We start from the raw sequence: 22287 nt of genomic DNA, 5'->3' as shown, positions 1-22287 counted from the left end.
TTTTTGAAGGGATTAGATTTATGCTGTTTCCTGGGTTACTGTTAAATAAAACCATGGCTAAGATGTGCCTTTTAGAATTACATGTGATAGTCCTTACTGTTAAATTTTTAACACCTTCCCTGGCATGGCTTTGGCCTCTGCCAAATAGCAAGCACTCTTGATTCAGGGTAGGCAATCTGGACAAAGGCGATCTGTCTTCTTTTATCTGACCCAGATCTCCAGCAGCAGCAGACTTTATACCTTCAAATACTCATGACTAGCCATGTGAAATAGCTACAAAAACACCATTTGGATGGGCTGTCCACAGCTTTCAAAGCATTTCAGATCCTTTAAAATAAAAAAAAACCAACCAACCGAAACCAAACCCACAAAGAACGTTCTCTTCCCATACTAGTAGAAGTTTACTCTCAGGTACCTATTCACTGTGGATGAGAGTAATGTGAACCAAAGGTATGAGTGATACTGAACAAGTTGTTATAGAGACAGAATATTATGAAGAAATAAATTAAAAAGTATACAGATACTAATTTTACCTGTATTTTTCCTTTTCAAGGATATTTAAGCACAGTCAATTGCATGTTAAAAATATTGTAATTAATGGAAGTAAATACTCTGTACGAAGGGAGTATACACACAAGTGAGGTGGGGACTGAAGGATGAAGAACTATTGTGCAAGTCACAGAAATCCCTCTTGCCTTGCAATTGGAAACCTGGCCAAAGACGTCGTAAACAAGAAGCTACTTGTCCTATATGTAATGTATATTGGTTTGTGACTTGGTTTTATTTAATCTGGCAACAAATCACTTCTCTTATGAAAGGAAATGTTTGGGATTTATTTATTATTACTTCCCATCTATCCCACAATTACTACTATAACAGTCTGAGGACAGCACTTGCCTTACATCTCTTTGGCAAACCCATCAATTACCAGTTACTCATGTTCTTAAACTCAGAGGCTACGTTGGGCATCCTACCTGGCTGTGTAAACAAAGCTCATGGACTCCATATCTTCATAACCCATCACCTTGTACAATCGGTTACATCAGTATAAAGCTGTAGAAAAGTATTAGAGGTTCTTCTATACATTTTGTTGTGGCTGAATTAACAATTTGAGGTGGAAGAAAATTGCATTTGCTCCATAGTAAGAAAGCTTATGTAGATTATAATTAGTGTGTTCTATTTTAAGATTCAAAACCAAACAACATTCAAAAGCAAAGAAAATAAAGCTAAATTAAATACCTAACGTTGATTTCAAAGACAGATATTTATAGCAGTAATATATTTAGAAGGTTCTTGTTCATAATTTTTTTCCATCCATGTATGAATTATAGAATCATAGAATTGTTTAGGTTGGACAAGACCTTTAAGATCATTGAGTCCAATTGTTAACCTAGCACTGCCAAGTCCACCACTAAACCATGTCCCTAAGCACCACATCTACATGTCTTCTAAATACCTCCAGGGATGGTGACTCAACCACTTCCCTGGGCAGCCTGTTCCAAGGCTTGACAAACGTTTCGGTGAAGAAATTTTTCCTAATGTCCAATCTAAACTTCCCCTGGCGCAACTTGAGGCCATTTCCTCTTGTCTTATTGCTTCTTACTTGGGAGAAGAGACCAACACCCACTTCACTACAACCTCCTTTCAGATAGTTGTAGAGAGCGATAAGGTTTCCCCTGAGGCTCCTTTTCTCCAGGCTAAACAACCCCAGTTCCCTCAGTCGCTCCTCATAAGACTTGTGCTCCAGGCCCTTCACCAGCTTCATTGCCCTTCTCTGGACACGCTCCAGCACCTCAATGTCTTTCTTATAGTGAGGGGCCCAAAACTGAACACAGTATTCGAGGTGCGGCCTCACCAGTGCCGAGTACAGGGGCACGATCACTTCCCTACTCCTGCTGGCCACACTATTTCTGATACAAGCCAGGATGCCATTTGCCTTCTTGGCCACCTGGGCACACTGCTGGCTCATATTTAGCCAATTGTGGACCAACACCCCCATGTCCTTTTCCTCTGGGCAGCTTTCCAGCCACTCTTCCCCAAGCCTGTAGCAGTGCATGATGGTGTTGTGGCCTCAGTGCAGGACCTGACACTTAGCCATGTTGAATCTCATACAATCAGCCTCAGCCCATCGGTCCTGTCTAGGTCCCTCTGCAGAGCCTTCCAACCCTCAAGCAGATCAATACTCCCACCCAACTTGGTGTCGTCTACAAACTTACTGAGGGAGCACTCGGTCCCCTCGTCCAGATCATTGATAAAGATATTGAACAGAACTGGCTCCAATACTGAGCCCTGGGGAACACCACTTGTGACCGGTCGCCAACTGGATTTAACTCCATTCACCACCACTCTTTGGGCCTGGCCACCCAGCCAGTTTTTTACCCAGCAAAGGGTTTGCCCGTCCAAGCCATGAGCAGCCAGTTCCTCCAGGAGAATGCTGTGGGGAATGGTGTCAAAGGCTTTACTAAAGTCTAGGTAGACCACATCCACAGCCTTTCCCTCATCCACTAAGTGGGTCACCTGATCATAGAAGGAGATCAGGTTGGTCAAGCAGGACCTGCCTTTCATAAACCCATGCTGATTGGGCCTGATCACCTGGTTGTCCTGTACGTGCTGTATGATAGCACTCAAGATGATGTTCCATAACCTTTCCTGGCACTGAGGTCAGGCTGACAGTCCTGTAGTTCCCTGGATCCTCCTTCCGCCCCTTCTTGTAGATGGGCATCGCATTTGCTAACTTCCAGTCAACTGGGACCTCCCTGGTTATCCTGGTTATGCTGATAAATGATGGAAAGCAATTTGATGAGCACTTCCACCAGCTCCCTCAGTACCTTTGGGTGGATCCCATCCAACCCCATAGACTTGTGTGTGTCTAAGTAGTGTAGCAGGTTGCTAACCATTTCCCCTTGGATTAAGGGGGCTTCATTCTGCTCCCCGTCCTGTCTTCCAGCTCCGGGGGCTGGGTACCCCGAGAACAACTGACCTTACTATTAGACTGAGGCAAAGAAGGCATTAAGTACCTCAGACTTTTCCTCATCCTTTGTCACTATGTTTCCCCCCGCATCCAATAAAGGATGGAGATTGTCCTTAGCCCTCCTTTTGTTGCTTATGTATTTATAGAAGCATTTTTTACTGTCTTTTAGGGCAGTAGCCAGATTAAGTTCTAGTTGGGCTTTGGCCCTTCTAATTTTCTCCCTGCATAACCTCACGACGTCCTTGTAGTCCTCCTGAGTTGCCTGCCCCTTCTTCCAAAGGTCATAAACTCTCCTCTTTTTCTTGAGTTCCAGCCAAAGCTCTCTGTTCAGCCAGGCCGGTGTTCTTCTCTGCTGTCTTGTCTTTTGGCACATGGGTACGGCCTGTTCCTGTGCTTTTAAGATATCCTTCTTGAAGAATGTCCAGCCTTCCTGGACTTCTTTGCCCTTCAGGACTGCCTCCCAAGGGACTCTGTCAACCAGGCTGCTAAACAAGCCAAATTCTGCCCTCTGGAAGTCCAAGGTAGCAGTTCTGCTGACCCCGCTCCTTACTTCTCTGAGAATTGAAAACTCTATCATTTTGTGATCGCTATGCCCAAAACAGCCTCCAACTGTCACATCACCCACAAGTCCTTCTCTATTCACAAACAACAGGTCCAGCGGGGTGCCTTCCCTGGTTGGCTCCCTCACCAACTGTGTCAGGATGTTATCTTCCACACACTCCAGGAACCTCCTCGACTCTTTCCTCTCAGCTGTATTGTATTTCCAACATACATCTGGTAAGTTGAAGTCCCCCACAAGAACAAGGGCTAGCGATTGTGGGACTTCTCCCAGATGCTTATAGAATATTTCGTCTGCCTCTTCATCCTGGTTGAGTGGTCTATTACAGACTCCACCATGATATCTGCCTTGTTTGCCTTTCCTCTGATTCTTACCCATAAACACTCAACCTTATTGTCATCATCATTAAGCGCTAGACAACCAAAACTCTCCCTAACATAGAGGGCTACCCCACCACCTCTCCTTCCTTGCCTATCCCTTTGGAAGAGTTTATAACAATCCATTGCAGCACTCCACTGGTGTGTGTCATCCCACCATGTTTCCATGATGGCAGCTATATCATAGTTTTCCTGCTGCACAATGGCTTCCAGCTCTTCTTGTTTGTTGCCCATGCTGTGTGCATTGGTGTAGATGCACTTCAGTTGGGCAATTGATCCCGCCACCTTTTTGGGGGGAGAAACCCTAATTCCTATATGACCATTCTCAGGCGCTTCCGTGGTTTCTAACACTTGTGTCTTTTCTGCCACATGGATCTCCATCCCCTACCTCCGCTGAGATGGCAGACTGAAGGACCTCACTAGCACACTGTCCCTCAAACATTGGTGTGCCTCCCCCAGGCTTATCTCTAATGGGCCTGGTTTTATCCCTTTCCCCCTTCAAATCTTCAAATGAAGGCACAGCATAAATCATGGCTCTATATAGCATTTTTTTTATCATTTTACCAGCTGGGAAATGTCATAGAATGGTGAAAAGGACTTGCTTTTGTTACACTCTGAGTCACAACCTCTGAGTTATAGTTGTCAGCTGCCTCTCCGAGATCTACTTCTACAGAATTGCTGCTTGCTCTACTATTCCCTGTTTTACTTGTGCAGTTATTCTTGCAGAAGTACAAAGTTTTCATTTGTATATGTGAAACTTCATCCTGGTTTTTGCACCCTTTCTACACTATTTCAGGGTAGATGAAATTCTAACCTGGCAGCCCTTCCCAGTTTGACTTATCATGTTTCACATAATGTATTATTTGTAGTCTCTACTCAATCATCTAATGAAAATAATGAATAATACCAGACCTACCTTAGACCCCATTTGACACATCTGTCTGGTTGGAAATGCAGACTACTGGTAACTACTCTCCAAGTATTGTTCTCCCAACAACTGTGCATTCACTTTACGGTAGATTCTTTTCTTACCTACATTTTGTCTGTTCTTATGAGTGTATCGTCTGAAACAGTGTAAAGCCTGAGACAGTAATGTATGATATCTGCTGTTTTTCTCCTATCCACAAGACTTGCTACCCTGTCATAAAAGTAAATCAGCTTGTTCTGACATGATATGCTTTTGACAAGACCACCCTGGATGCTATTCACCTCCTTGTGGTCTTTTAGTAACTTTTTTTTTTCTCTGATGAAAAGTTCCTGACTTTTTCCGGCAACTGAAGTTAGGACAACTGGCCTACCAGTCTTTGGAATTTCTTCTTTCTTCCACAATTTCTCAGAAAAAATTATTACTAATAGCTCTGAAATTACTTAAGCCAGTCCTCTAAGTATACTGGAATGAATATCCTCAGGTGATCCCATTATGAGATGACTCAGTTTATCTAAGATTTGAATTTGTTCTTTTCTTATTTTACCCTGAATTGTCACCCTACTTTAGCTTCATATAATGCATTAGAGGCACAATGTGGGTGAGAGTGAAAGAACAGATTTCTGAAGGCTAGATTCTGCCAATTTTAAATATGTTTAGTTTTTTACCCATGGAACATTGTTCCTTAATTCAGTGTGACTTCTTGCAAATAAGGGAAACACCTCTGAAAGAGATGGAGGGACAAGGACAGTGGCACAGATGGCACACACAGAGGTGTACCAAGTCAAGCACATCTATACAGAAGGAGTCAGTTGTACACATGGATATAGAAATGCACACTTGAAAGAGTGGGGAGAAAAAGTGATCACAAGAACATAAAAACCCAGGTGGAAGGACAGAACAATGTGTGCAAATCTACACAATTATAGTTTACTTTGTGTTGTCTGGCTAGTTTGTACCACTGAGTATTTGCAGAATTGCCAATAACGACACAATTTCTTTGAACCTCACCCTCAGAGAGACGGAAGCTTAATCTTACCTGAATTTAGGCATTTTTTAATGTAAACATTCATCTTTAACACAGTCCTCTTAAGCTTCCTTTTAGGCAGCGGGGGGGAAGTATTTTTGGCACTGGTGATGTGCTTCTGCTTTATCCATCTATGTTCAGGTGAGATGAATCATGTTCTAAAGCAGTTCATTTCTCTCCATTAACTATAAAGGGAGCATAGACAACTGGCTTGGATAAGAATATCCATAGTTCATAAATTAATCCCACGTACTGCTAAAGTCCCGATATTGCTAATGGTTCCATCAAGCCTCACTTTCCTCTTGCATATGGCAAGTGTTCATCTAAACACATTGCACTTTTAGCATTAGCTTAAAGGAAGAGGAGGCTGAGGCTTCCTGTTCTGAGCAACTTGTTGGCCAGATAGAGGACAAATCTGCCCCTCCTACAGGAGAGTGTTAAAGGCCTGTGCTCCTTATTTGCTCCAAACACACATACGCGCGCACGCGCACACACACACATCTCTGTGTATATGTTACGTATATGTATAATTTTCAATTATGTTTAAAGAATTACTTTTCTCACACATGCATACATATACACTGTTCTTAGCAACAGAGAGGAAGTCCTCACTTTCCCTTTTTATGTATAAGAGCTTCTGCTTTCATCAAGCCTCCTGTCAACACAATTGAACAGAGTATATGTAAACCTCAGCTTCAGAAGTCAAATTCACTAACTAGCAACAGAATTGCAAAGTCTCCCTCACTTCTGTCTTAAATTCTAACATGAAACATCTCTTTAAAAAAGTGTTACTGACACCAACAAAATCTACTTCATATCAGCATGCTTTTACTAACATTAAGTGAAATCTTCTCCATGTTCAACTTCAATGCATTAAAATCAAGAGTAATGTCACTTTTAATTAAACTAGGTATTGCAAAGGATCTGTGCTCTCTTACATTTATCCTTAAAATCTTATTTCATATTTTACCCACTGAGGTATGTTTATTAATAGTGCTACAGAGATTTTGGCAGCAGGGCTTCTTAGATCTTCTAATAACCTTTTGAGCCTAAGATTGCTTCCTTTCATACTCAACCAAATCCTCTATCTTTAAGGTACGTTTCACTTTATTCAAAGCCTTTGTTTTTTCTTTGACTACCCTTTAATTATTCTTCTGTTAAAAAGTACTGATGAATTGCTTTGCTCCCCACACAATCTAGAAATAGCCAAAACAGGCCACAGACATACCCAGAGAAAAAGCTTCTTTGTATTGTCAGTGACAGTTTCCATAAATTCCTTGAAATAGAGAGAAAAAAAAAGAGATCCAGACAACCTTTTGAACTCTATCTTTTCTCTACCACTGCATCAATTTAGAAGGCAGCTGTAGATGAATAAACATTGGGAAATGGTCACTCCACCTCTAGTAAAATCAATTTTATACTGTAAAGCCAACCTTTAATATTTACTCACAACTTTCTGCAAATTTATGTCGTCTTGATGTTTGAGCATTTAGCAGTAAAACTGTTAAAACTACTCTCTACCCACCATTTCAAGTGGATCATATTATAACCATCCATTATTTTTTCTCCTCAAAACCTTTTTCCTATGGATAGTTTTGCTCACAGTCAAGAATTTGTGTATTAACTTCTTATCATAGTTACCCGTTATGAAATGTTTTTATATGTTTAGAGATAAGTTTATCCTGTGTGTAAATGACATTTGGTTGGTAAGAATTTGCCCTCTTAACAGACAGCTTCTCAATTGAAGTTTGTTTCAATGTAATCATACCATAAACTCAATAATTTTTAATCTTCGATAATGAACAACATAATCAATAGATATATTTGTAGCAACTATTGAAGGTATTGACTTATTACTTTCAATTTATTTATAACAATACATTTATTAAAAGTATTAAAATACTGTTAAAATCCTAGTCACTAATTTCCCACTATAAAAATTCTAAGTTTACATTCCAAGCCCAGACTGTCCATTCCCTCTTCCATTGCTCAAACCAGTCAAGACCAGTTGTAATGTTCTTCTTCACCCCCCTGCATTTTTGATGAATGCTGGCCAGGTTCTCTCTCAGCACTTCTCTAGAACATGTAAATCTTGCCCCTCCCTATCCCCAGGAAGGAGCATGACAACAGCAGTAGTCCAGTATGTTCTCTACCTTCTAGAGATGTGCTCTGTCCCACTTCTGGGCAATTCATGGCAGGAGGAAAAGTTTTCTTGCATTTTGTACCTGTTAATATTCACACAGGAAAATAGAGACTGAAGATAAAACTGATCACTTCTGTGCTTCAGAAAGTCCATGATGCTACTATTACAGGAAAGAGAGAAAGAGAGAAAGAGAGAATAAATAAATAAATAAATAAATAAATAAATAAGTAAATAAAAACCAAAAACTGTTTAATGACTACACTCTAATTCCTAATTAATGATAAATGCTGGAATGAGTTGAAGATTCCTTCCCTTTTCCTTTTGCAGATGGAATCCTTAGGTGGAGGAGAGCCAGCATAACTGTGTTTCACCACCATGTTACCATCCTTCCCTGTGGGAAGGAAAGGAGCTCCTGAGACATATTTCCTGGGCAAGCAGAAGGACCCCTTAGAGTGTCAAGGTAAATATATGTTCAGGTGACCTAAGCGGATGAACAGCCCAACCTCTTGTTGACCCCAAAACACACTACCATAAAGTTTGTTTAAAACCATGTTTGTCTTCCCCTATGACCCTGCTGTAGATCACAATGACTACGGCATTCAAAATTCAAAAGCTTGAAGACCACCACCCTCAGAATATGTTAAGAAAGCAAATGTGGTTCTCTGTATTCTTGAAAGCAGTACAGAGAAGGAATGCTTTCTACAAAATTCCAATTTAAAATCTGTTAAGTGTTATAATCTCAAAGAATGAAATGAAGAACTCAAATGAACAAAGCTGTGAGCAACCTGGTCTGATTTCAAAGCTGGCCCTGCTTTGAGCACTGGTTTGGAGTAGAAGACATTCAAAGGTCCCTTTCAACATAAATTATTCTATGATTCCATGATTCTATAAACTACGCATTTATATAATAGTATGCAGAAATGTCTTGCACTATCCTTAGTTTAGGAGCATCATCTCTGGATTTTATATCCTTAAATGTCTATTAAGAAATGGCTCATACAACTACTCTCTGTTTTACAATGGCATCATAAATGATCTTTCCTCTACTTTCAAACCCCAACCCATGCCCTGACTCCTGGGAAGACAAGAAAAAGAAATAAAACCTATTTCAAAAGAAAACAAAGCACAACAATGTTGCATGAGGTGGGAATCTCTATCTTCTCTCTTTCTAGGGTTTAAAAATATCAGTCTGCTGCTTCTACATAGAAAAACTGAGCAAATTTTCCATTCTCTCAAAATTATTTCTGGGCTCATGTGACATGATATCATTCTCCTGTGTATCCTAATGGCTTTTCTCATGAGACATAACACTGAAGTCCTGGCTTTAACTAAAGTGGAAGGGACACTTATTCAGCTTCCAAACATCTGAGTAATGACTCCCTGAAGGAATCATTCAAGGATAATTTCAGCATGAACCCACCTGTTGGTCATGTTGTATATATTTCTGAGCTCACCAGACATGAAGATCTCTGTTTCTCTAGTTGATAACTCCTTAAGTAAATGCAGATATTTTGGTTTTTTTTTTTTTTTAAGTTTTCTAACAAGACATGCTAAATAAACAGCATCTCAGAATATAGCTAATTTTAGGCCATTAAAAAGTACATTTGTTTTTATGCCAGTAATATAGTCATATCTTTTACAGGAAATTGGATTCTTGTTCCCTTGAACTTTCTTTACCACTTACTCATTATTTGAAATCCTCATTCTCAGAGTAGCTGTGTTACAGCAGAGTCTAGAAAGGTACTGATACACACGTTCAGGATTTTTAGCTGTAGCTTCTGGGAAGTAAAACAGGGAATGGAAAAACATCCTGAAGTATGTTTTAAATACAAAAAGGTTTTCAAAGATAAGAATGGAGAGTGCAGAAGTCACAAAAATATTATGTCTGCCACCAGCTGCTCAGATGTCTTAAAATCTCTGGAGCTCTTAGCTTCAGGACTTAGAAAAGCCAGCTCAGTCTCAAGTTATTGCTGCTAAATACAGAAAGGCAATATTACTCAGCTTCAGGACACAGAGAATCAGGGATGAGCTCCTGTCTAAGGCCCTGATCTGCTGTGTCACTTTCCAGCTTTTTGTGTCTCTATAAACCTTCCAACCCTTTGTCCTTTTGTACTGTAAGTTTGTCAGTGCCAAGATGGTAACCTGCTGTCATTCTTCCCAGTGTCCTGATTTTAGCTGGGATTTCTAGGCACTACTGTAATACAAATGATAGTAATACTGGTTTGTGAATATGTTCCACATGTCTAGAAATGTCCCTATCCAGCTTTTTTATGCTACTGAACCAGTATCTGTTGAGCAAGGTCTGAGCATAGAGCAGAGGATAATAGGAGGAAAAAAACATCTTGGGAAACAAGCAGTGTGCATGCAATATACCATAACTGTTATATTATGCTGGCTTAGGAAGAGAGAATGAAGAGCTTGAATTCAATTCAGGAAATGATAGAGGAACCAGTCAACATAAGAGTGGATGTAAAAATAAAATCATAAAAGGTAAGTGATTTTTTGCAGCAAAGTAGAATGACGACTTTCCATGCACATACCATTGACAAATGCCAAGACCATTTCTTATGGTATGTAGCATTAACTGTGCAAAGAAATTTTGTTTGGCTTTAATATTCGTAGTGTGTAAGTAAAAAACATTAGACAAGCTTCTGATGGTGGGAGAAATCTGCAAAAAGGGAAAAAATGGCTGTATTTCTGGATTCCTTCCCTTCTTATGTGCTTTATATTCCATGTGAAACAATGAACATGCAAATTTGATTATTCATACAACAGTCGAGTGGATTTAACAGTAACATGACACCAACATTACCATCTTAAAACCTTTAATGAGTGACTTCACAGTATAATATGCCTGTGAATTAACAAGTCATTCTTACTTTTAATTTCTGCAGTGAGGGTAGCTGAGAACAACTTCTACAAATTACTGATATCTTGTCAACCTGTCAGGACTTGTCTACATGGGAAATTAGTTCTCAGGAAGCCCAGGTGATAATTTACTGGAGGCTAGCTACACTGAGCTACTGTCTGCGCCTGTGCCTGGGTACTCGTGCAGTGTGCAACATGTAAGGTATCTCTGCTTTCAAAGAAGGATAAGGTAAGAAAAATCCATCATACTATGCTAGTTTAGAAGATCGGAATGGAAAGATACACCAAACTAGCCAGAAAGAGTGAGCTATAGTCTGGAAACCATGCAATTGTTTTAGAGATAAAGTGCATCCATTTACTAGGAAAGCTTTTTAGCCTGGCCATAACCTGCACTAACACCTGTTTAACATTTGGAATGGAATTGGCTTGTTTGTAACCAATTCAGATTATGGACAAAAGAATAAATCTTCATCTGCATCAGTCCTTGTAGATGTACCCTCAGAGTTCATTAAGGGCAATCACAGGAGGCAGAGGAAAGGAAAGGTAACAAGGCAGAGTACCTAAAATACTATAAATTCACACCTAGTTGTATAGACAAATCCAAATTTATTCTTAAATGCAGCAGAGTCCAGAGTCTATGCTTATTGTTGCAGCTGTTGTTTGTTACAGTATTTAAGGATTTAAATGCTACTTTATCATTGTTACACGAGATGAATTCATAAATGGTTTAACCACAGGCATCAGTGCATCCAACAGTCTAGTAATATTAAATCATCATATTTAATTCTTCTGATACATTAGAGGGGAAAAAAAAACCCAAACGTTCTTTTGTTTCAACTATGAGGAAACCAGTTAAAGACATCTATGGACTAAAACTTGTGTATAATTTCATAATGCACATTTAGGATCAAACTCATGTTTTAACTCAGTGAAAACACTGCTGTTTCATGTCCTGTTGTCTTTGATACTTGGGAAATGAGATTCAGAAGACAAGGAATGAAGACATTTACACTGACTGAAAAAAAAGCAGAAACTGCAAAACAAGAATAAAACACAAGCAACTGGAAAAATCTAAATGAGAAACACAAAAGATGAAAATGCAAATACGAGATCTACTCAGCTCTTTTATAAAGTCCTGTGCAGAAGAGTCTTATTTTAATAGTATATTGTTACATGCAAAGAAGTTATATATTGGTTAATAGAAAATTGTTCTATTTAGTTCCAAGACTATCAGCATTTCTGACACATAAACAATAGATCATTGCAAATGTATATATGAGCCTTCATAAATTGTGTATTTTGAATATGTATTCACTCCTCTAAGCAGATAGTAGTACTGTATACTTCATTGCATATCATACCTCGGTACATATAGAAATAAAATACAGTTATAATTAAGAGACATGTGGCTACATCAGACAGAAACAGAAAGTAATTTTTGTTCTATAAAGAAATCTAAAATAATTTATGACTAAATATTATTTTAAAAATTGGGGTGGCAGAGCAATTTAAATTTTTATTTCATTTATTTCATTTTATTTCATTTATTTATAGTGTCTTTGAAAGTAGTATTTCAAGTTATAATTGGAGACTTTTGTTCCAAAAGCTGAAATAGAAATTGTTGCCATTTAATAAAAAAAAAAAATCCAGAATTCTTAAGTTCCTCTTCCAACAAATATGTTTATATGACATTTTCATAGTAAAAATTATTTAAATTAAAAATTATACTTTAGTACACTGAAGTGAGATAGTATTGCTGAAGATGAGACTTTAAAAAGCTGTGAATTTTAGCTAGATTAAACACAAGATACTTGTGTTCACTTTCAGGGCCCATCATGTTTTTCTTCATAATGCTTGTTATCCTATGTCTGGTATCAAAAATGTAATTTCCAACCACTGATTCTGATGCAAGATAGAATTTCAAAATTCTTCATAGCTTTCCTTATGCTTCAGAAAATACTCTGTAAATGTCTTTAAAGGTATCTCACTTTCCTGTCATTTAAATTTTACAAGTTACCTTAGCCTTTTTGATATCAACCAGTGTCACACTTGTGTCACATGTCAATGTAATACTGCTCCTTATGTTCCCCATTTGTGCATGTGCTGAATTTCTGACATTGTAATCACTGTAATTAAAAATAATTATAGCAATTGTAGTAAATACCAACATAAAATTATTTAAATTAAAATAATAATAACAATAAAACTAGTGGATAAAAGTAATTCTATATTCCATTGTTTTGTAACCTTATAAATGGATAAGAGCCAGAAAATCAGATATTCTACTAATTCAGGATCCTTCAGATTCATACCTACAAAAAGAACTCCCAAAACCAAAATCACATAACAAGATCATAAATGTTGTTAATCTCTTGGGTCAAAAACTGGCAGAGAGGAAGGAGGTAAAGCTCTTCATGGTTCAGCCTGTCAGCTTAGACAGGCTTAGATATATGGAGGGAAAACCAAAAGAAAGTCCATAGTGATGATTGTTTCCTATCAATCACAGGTGTTTTCATTTCTGTGGTGAGTAAAGAGTTTCCTAGTGGGTATATGTTTGCACACACAGTCAAGACAAAGAAAACCTGTTTTATAAATTTATGTATGTTGCTCAGGATGCTATTATTAGAACAAGTGTAGGACTTCAGGTAATTCAACTCCACTGCCTTATTCCTAAATAATAATTCTGGGTAATGGCTGAGAGGACATCCTGGGGATTTGAGATCAAACAACATGGAATCGTAATGGAGTTTTCAGAAATCAGAGTGGGATTTAAGTGAGACATACCTGCCAAGGCTCATATATTTTTGGTGGTACTTAGTGCAGGCTGGCTGTACCAGGCATCCCGTTGAAACAAATACGTGGCTTTCACGTGATAAGACTAACTGTTGGAATCAGTTAGCTATTTTCTCTCCCTATTTTTCTTTTGCTGATAACTCACCAAATACAGAAATTACACTAAGAGAACAACAAAACACTTTGCTTCCCTAAAAGTGTGGATCAGTGGTATAAGTAACTATGATTGTTTTTTTTTTTTTGATTATTCAGAGTTGCCTAACAAAGATATAAGATAATAAGATATTACCTTTCCTATGGTAAACTGTATAGAATAGCTTTTCTACTGTAGTCTTCGTTAGTCCTGTAGACACTAACCACATGAAAAGAAATAGATTCTTATTTTAGTCTATATTATTATTCTGTTCTTTTAGAGGAACTTGCCAATATCTTACTTATTTGGAAATTGTTGTAATGCACGTAGTGAAATAAGTACTTTTAGAAGGAGACAGTGGAAATTATTTTCTATCTGTGTATGTGTGGAACTGTATGTACACAGTGCTTCTAAAATTAAAGTAAATAGGATATTTGCGATTAGAATTTTGATGCTGGGTACTGGTGTGTGTTCAAACTGTACTAGGGAGAATCTCTTTTGCCTAATTGTAAAATACTCCCATTTTCTAGCTCTGTGAGGTTTTCTAGCCCATCTACTTTTAGGCTGATTTTTGCTCTGAAGCCCTCAGGTTTATATCTTATCTAAAAATCATTTCACTCTATCTAGTGGAATCATGAATGTTCTCATTATCTGTATAAATACTGAATGCAATTCAAAGCCTGCAATGCTTCTGCCTTCAGCGATTTAAAACCATAACACAATTAAGGAGAAAGTTACTCACTTTCTTTGAAATCATTGATCAGCTGGGTATTCTTTGAGTGTGATGGGATATGTAGACACAATCATTTCCATTTTTTTTCACTCAGATGGCAATGTTTTGGTGGTAATTATATTCTAACTGTGTAGTTCGTTATTGAATTTCTTTACTTACTTTTGATACATTATTTTTACTCCAGGGTGCTTTTATCTGTTCAGACTTTTAAATTCATTATTTATTGTATATAGTAGCATTGTTAGACTTGCATTAATTAAATTCTATGGTTCTTATAATAAATTCAAAGTTTTATAATAGGAAGCAGCAACACATAGCAGTAAAGAATACTACTAAACTAGGAGAGTTAAAATTAAACTGAAAGCACATTGTTCCTTAGTGTCTAATCTGCTAAATCTTTAATGTTTTTCCAGACAGCTTGGTTAAAACTTAATCCATTAAAAAGCAGTGTAGTTCAGAAACTTACAATTAGACAGGCTGATAGTGTTAGTATACTTATTAAGTTTATTTCTTGCAGCTGCTCTGTTTGAAATTCCATTTGCTTCTAGAACAGAATCTGGGATAAGAATGCAAAGATCAATAACTGATAGATTTACAATTTGCAACAATAATTGATTGGAAAAGAGGAATATAAATAGACTTGTGCTCCTGTTAAATACTACCAAAACATAATAAAATCGATCACAACTTCACAGCTCCCAATTCCCTTCCATAATTAAACCTTTCGAGACACATGCTCACTCTTTCTCTCAGTGGGCACAGATAAAAAACCCAGAGAAGGAAAAAAAGTATCTTGTTTTGATTTCTTGGCTAAATGATTGCTTCATTCACTGCAGGAATGTGGAGTTTCAGGACCAGCTGAAGAAATGTTGCACTGGGAATTACTTTCTAAGGCTCTCCTCCCTTAGAGACCCTGCTGTGGTAAGTTCTCTCACAGGGATTTCTCCCCGTTACATTTGGTTCAGCAGTCAGTGTTCTTGTGTCTGCAAATGGGTGAAAGCTTATGTGTAAAGCCAAGGTATGGCTGTGTAATCTCCTGAATAGAAGGTCAGTGTCTAAGCAGCTTTAGCAGCATAAAAGTGTGTCTGTGTCTTCTTCTACAAACCAGAGTAACAACTCATGCAGTTACTGAATCAAGCAGCAGCAGCAGCGTGGCTCTGATAGTATGACGCTGTGCCTGAGTGGGTAAACCCTACCCCTTACCTGCTGTTGGAGCTATAGTGAGTGCGTTTACAAATCTTCTGACCAGTGTAGCCAGACTGAATTTGTGTCTCCCTAAAAAAGGCCTGATAGCTATATCTTTAATCTTACTGAAATCTTTTGGGTTATAGGAGCTCTGGAGATTACATCAACTTTTCAAAATAAGATGTATGCTCCTGTATTAGCTGAATATAGAGGAATAGATTTGTGACCTTGTTAGCAGCGCTTGAGTTCAAATCCAGTTATATGATGGTAGATGTTATTTTTAATGGCTATGTCTGTTTTAGTTTGAGATTTGACTGTGTAAGCTTATTTTAGGAGCCTCAATTAACTAGTTGATAGTAAAGATAATGATCTTTTTCTCTCCTCAAGTGTGACTACAGGGCACGATGAATGCAACTATGTTATTCTAATGAAGAATACATGTCTACTTGTTTTGAAATCAATGATTCTTGTCAAAAGCATAACCGGTATATTTTAATTAGTATTGCAACAACTACAAGTAGTGTCTATATTCAAGAGGGCTTAATATGTCTTTTGAATTAAGACCATGCTAAACCTGAAAGCTAGATGCTTGATATCAAAAGTATGCTCGATACTTTGAATAATAGAGATATGTTGATAAATTTTGCAGATCTGAACTCTGTAAGAACATACAGTACAAGGTTTTGGAAAGAAATTAGTTTATAAAACCACTTTGGAGACAATTTCACTGAACTGAGAAGACTTCAGTGGTTGGATCTCAAGACATATATACATGTATATATAATGGGAAACAAAGTTCTGTCAATTTGATGGGAGTTTTTTGAAAGGACAGATTTTAATTTCTCATTTTGAAATGCTTTTCTTTTTCTAATGACTTTTCATTTGTGTAGGTTATATTTTGTGTTGTTGACACAATATGCTATATTTTCAGCTTAAAGCATAGCTTTCAGAGTCACCTGTAATGATCCACTATATCAAATTTTCTTCTTGGAAAACGAGGAATTTTGGATTGTAAAGATTTTCCTAACTGGAAAACATAAAGAAATATTTAAGAATCCTTTTCAAACTGGAATTTTCATTCTCTATGCCATTATCTAAATCTGTCAGTTCATAATAGTCAACTGCTTCCAGCAGAAAATATGTTTTGATGCCTACTACGAAAGGTGATAGTGGATACCTGATCCCAAAATGAAATGTCATGTTTGATTGTATCACATCATGTTAAACTGCATTATATTCAGCAAAAAATAGGGTGCAGTGTTAGACAATATCAAGTGAGAGCTAGCAATAAGTGTTTTTCCCACCTCTTCAGACATTAGATTTCCAGTAGATTTATGGTATTGTCGTACTTAGAGTAATTTCAGGAATCGTCTGTTCCGATCCTTTTCTGAGTGATAGACACAAAGCAGACAGCAAGCTGCCTGCCCACAGGGCCTGGTATGTGCTCACATTATAATGATTATTCACTATGAGAAGTCCAGCAGTCCTCTAGTGTATGGTGTACACTCAACAGAGTCTCACTTCTCATGGTCACCCACTTTGCATGACAATGTAACGTAGGCACGTCTAGTGTCTAGACAAAGACATCTCTGAATTAGAGGCATACACATCTTTTATTAAAAACATCTCCTCTGCAAATATAGAAGATGATAATGATGACATCTGATGACAACGTCTGATTTTGATGTGGTCTTAGAGCATCAGCCTTTTCTGTGTTCTTAAGAAGGCGTCTTGTTCTTTACAGGAGATAATCTGATTCAGGAAGCTACCAGGATTTTATACAACAACCTGTTTAGATTCCATTGGATACAGTAAATAAAGAGAGCTCTGCTGCCAGTTGAGAGTTCTAAAGTTTCTTTTGAAAGCTTGCTGTAAAAGTTTAGGAAGAGAAAAATCTTTAAACTTATTTCTATTCTGCCTTCTTCTATTGCTAGGATGAGAGTAAGGGCAATTGGCAGCAGCAAAGTGTATTTGACTGGGGCGTTTTATGGGATTTTATTATCTATCTGTTTAATCCTGGTACTTTCTTCTATAGCTCTATCTGCAAGACTTGATTTTTCATTTCGTAATACAATTTTGTAGAGAAAAAATTTTGTAGAGATAATGAAGGATGTGTTCTCAGACATACACTTCTGATGAGACATGACCAGAGAAGAGCCGGTGTAAAAAGGGTTACAAAAGGTGTTACAAAGAATGTGCACTATTATGTCTTGCCAAACTAATTGAAAACTGAGGACACACATTATCTCTCAGGATGAAGCCATGGAAAAGAGTCTCTCTCCTTCTGGGAGAGAGTGGGCAGTACTACGATGGAAGAAATTGACCTTGAGTAAGTGAGAATTTGATTTTATAAGCAGCTGATTAAAAATATTTTACTGTTGATGTTCTAAAAGGTGGGTTAACGTCACACTCTCCATTTGACTGACTGGTAAACTGAGCAGCTGTGGGATTAAAAGCTGTGCTCAAGAATCTTCATTGTACAGACCCTAACACTTGAACCCAGACTGAAGCTGAGTTCTCCAGTATTGAGCTCCTTAGAACAAAGGGAACATTGTCCCTGTAAACAGAGATACTCCTCAGGACAAAATCTAGTATAAACTCAGAATAAATATTATACTTGTGAGCAGATCAAAATTTTGGGGATTATAGTTTATCTTCATTCATCTTCATTGCGCCAATTACAGATAGTTGTGTCTGACTGATACACAAGTGAGACAGTCACGGTCCTGTGGAGCACTGAACAGGTCACTCCAAGTAGCTGTTTCCCATGGCATAGGTATGGGAAAGAAACTAGACTGGTACACTATTCCCAGACCGTAACACACTGATAAAACACACACTGACAAAATACCTTGGGCATACGGACAGAAAAGGTTTGAACTGACTAAGAGATGCTGTGGTTTAGATATGATGTTGAACAAATGTGCATGGACACATTCTGGGTTTGATCCTGTCGTGGTTTAACCCCAGCCAGCAAATAAACCCCACGCAGCCGCTCGCTCACCCCCCCACCCCCTCTGGTGGGATGGGGGAGAGAATCGGGAGGGCACAAAACTCCTGGGTTGAGATAAAAACAGTTTAATAATTGAAATAAAATGAAGTAGAACAGTAAGAATAACAATGAGAACAACAACAATAACAGAATATACAAAGCAGGCGATGCACAATGCAACTGCTCGCCAACTGCGTGACACGAACGGGGGGGCGAGCCCCCCCCCCCCCCCCCCGCTTTTTATACTGAGCATGATGTCACATGGTATAGGATACCCCATTGGCCAGCTGGGTCCACCACCCCGGCTGTGCTCCCCCTCCCTGGTGCAAGCATCACCCAGCAACAGCCAAAGCACTAATGGGCCATCAACGCTCCTTTCACACCAAACCCAAAACACAGCACACCCCCCAAGCTACTGAGAAGAAAGTTAACTCTGTCCCAGCCGGAACCAGGACAGATCCCTAGGCAGAAGAAGCTGCTGAGGGAGGCATACAGGTTATTTGATAAGACTGAGTGGTCAGCTTCTCTATCTGTGTCTCTGTCTGTATTTATTTATGGATATACTCCAGATGATATGCTTTCAAGTTTTGCTATAGCAGACTAAGCACCAACTAGGGAGAAAAATTATTGAAGCTAAGGGATACTGCTGGCACAGGAACAATGGGTATAAATTAATCAGATCTAAAATCTACTTGAAAAGAAGAAAGTCCCTAACTATTACAACAGTGATGTGCTGGAACATCTCAGTTCCTGCCTTAGGAGGAGAAGGAAAAGCCTAACTGTTTCTTTAACTAAACTTGACAAGTTTATGAAGGGGCTACAGGATGCGAGAGCTGGGGACTGCATTCAGCTCTATCAAAAGTCACTTCTAGTCCTGTGCTCATGTTATAGGTGTGAGTTATGGCGTGAGTTATAGATCAAGAAAATTTAGCTCTGGTTTCTGATTTAGCTCTGTCTTCAGTAGGCAACACCAACTAAGAAGGCAGATCTGTGAAATGAAATGATAGGGAAAATTTACACTAGTCAGTATGAACTGCATCTTTAACAGTCCTCTGATTTTGGTTCTTGAATTTTATTATAATTTTTAAGCTTCATGTTCTGAGTTGTTTTCAAATGCTGCAAAAACTCCTATTCATTGCTCTGGAATTATCTGATATGTTGGCTATAACACAATAGATAAAAGGTCCATCTGACTCCCTTTAAGATATTTTAGGAAAATATGGATACTAAAATCTGGTGTGAAAGAATTCTAAAGACTTCTTTTTCTGGCTGATATTCGAAATTATTTGTTTGTGCTTTATTGTTTATTTTTAAAGGCAGGAAAATTATGATCTAAATCACATATCTCAAATATTTTCATAAGTCTTCTGTAGAAAGAAGCCTATGTTACAGTGAGGTATAAATAAAATGCTAAAAGATTCAAGATTTTGAATTTGTGTAGAGAAGCAGCATCCCAGAAGCCCCCCAGAGCCACTGGACTCAAAGTGCTGGAAGATAGTAAGATGCTAGAACCAGCTCTCCAGAGATGAATTTTTGACACCTTTGACTCATAAGTTACTATTAATTCAGACTGCCGATCCCTGAGGCAGCTGAAAATCACATTGGCAGTATTAAAGATAGTGGAATTATAACTTTTAAAAATATTCTGTACACATAGCCTTAGGTTATTGCCATGTGATACAATGACTTGATCTATAAATCTCTGATCAAAAGATCAAACTGATTTCTATGTATATTAAGGGGACTGATGAGAAAGCTTATGTCATGTGATGTTATAATCAAGGAGCTCCATAAGCAAAAGTGAGAATAAATGACCAAAGGATGAACAGATTGTGAGAGTTTGAAGACATTGCTTCACAAAGGTGAGTGAACTAGACAATTCCATTGGAGGCCTTCATCATTCAAGATAGGAGCTGATCAGATTGCATTTGTTCCTAGAACAAGTCAAATGCAACAATTACCTAAGACTATTGCTAAGGCATTTAGAAGAAATTCAGCTTTGTTTGCTGCTACGAAAAGGAGAAAACCCTCACTAGTTAACTGTATTTTAAGAAAAGCACTTCTGGAATCCTCCAAATATAATTTTCTACATAAAAACCATATTCTCTTTTTGTACTGATTGTGGAATGAATTTATATTATCAATTGGTGTACTCATTTGGAGAGAGGAAAATAAAGTGGACATTTAGAAAACAAATTTTTTTTTTAAAAAAAGTGGCCCATTGCTGTGAAGTGAATGTTCCTCAGCAGTGTAATGATATTCTGGAGAATGAAATGAATTATCTTCAGAGGTTACATTTTAAATATATAAATTTGAAAAGTGCATAAAGACCTAAGGAAAAATTCAGGGGTCATTATGCTGTATTTTATATTACTGTATATATTACAAAAAAGGGAGTCCCAACTCTAAGTCAGAGGCAGCCTTTTTGATAACTTCAGTGGTAAAAACATTTTACCTGCAGTCTCTATCCTGATGGGGTTATAAACAATAAAATAGTTTAAGAGGAAATAACATGGCATCCTTCTTATTCTGTTGTCTACTCTCTTCACAAGATAAGCCTCATCTTTATGTAAACTTATTGCAGGAGTGACATATTGAGATACATACCAGTGAGATGGTTAAAGTTTCACCAGCATGAGACAGAGAAACAATAAACACTATTACATTGTGTATCTTTTCTTTGGCAGTTCCACCGATTGATGGCAATCCCTTGTCAAGCAAAAGGACAGTACCTGAGTATAGGGTTGTCTCTGTCAAAATGTTACAAAGTTTAACCAGTCATCAGAAGTGACCTGAACATACATACAAGATCTGATAGTTGTTGACTGGTCAGGATAGAAACTTTGACAAAAGAAATTGATATTTTGGGGATGAAGGACCAGCTACTGTGTATGGTTTATATAGGTGTATAAATCTTGAAGAGCATTCACAGTCACAGGTGACCAATAATAGTTGGGATTGCTGGGTTCCTCTAACTACCAAAAACAAAATACAGGAGAGATTGTGTGGTTTGTTTGTTGGGTATTTTTCTTTTAAAATATGAGCTATAGTTGTTCATTTGATGTGATATAAAGTCAGTGGCAAATCTGGGGATATCACAGAGGGAGCTAGAAGCCCAGACCTGCATCTCCAACTGTTTAGTCACAGATGTACTCCTACATCCTGTGCTCCTGCCTATTAGAAGTGGAGAGGGTTGCTGAGGGCTAACTTACAGTTGCTCTGTCACAGATAGAACCGGCAAAAAGTTGCATTTTTTGACAGCAAGAACTTAGGGAATATTCATTGTTCAAGTCAAGACAGCTGATTTGTTTCAGGCTGGCTGGGGGGGACAGTTGAGCAAAAAGAATATGTAGATACATCTTCTATCTGCTGGGTTTTTTGGCATTTTCTAGTGGTCCCAGTCACCCATCAGACCCCAGAGTGCTCAGCACTGCCAGTTTCCCTACTGAATACTCTTTCTACCTAGCACTCCACTGGTCTGTGTGTGAGAGTATTTACTAAAGAGCTGATGTTGCCTTTGCCTCTGTCCATTGTGGATGACAGTCATCACCACATCCCACAACAGCTTACAAATGTAGACC

Source organism: Calonectris borealis, chromosome 3 (genome assembly GCF_964195595.1).
Source record: "Calonectris borealis chromosome 3, bCalBor7.hap1.2, whole genome shotgun sequence".
Taxonomy (NCBI): Eukaryota; Metazoa; Chordata; class Aves; order Procellariiformes; family Procellariidae; genus Calonectris; species Calonectris borealis.
This window is presented reverse-complemented; position numbering follows the sequence as displayed.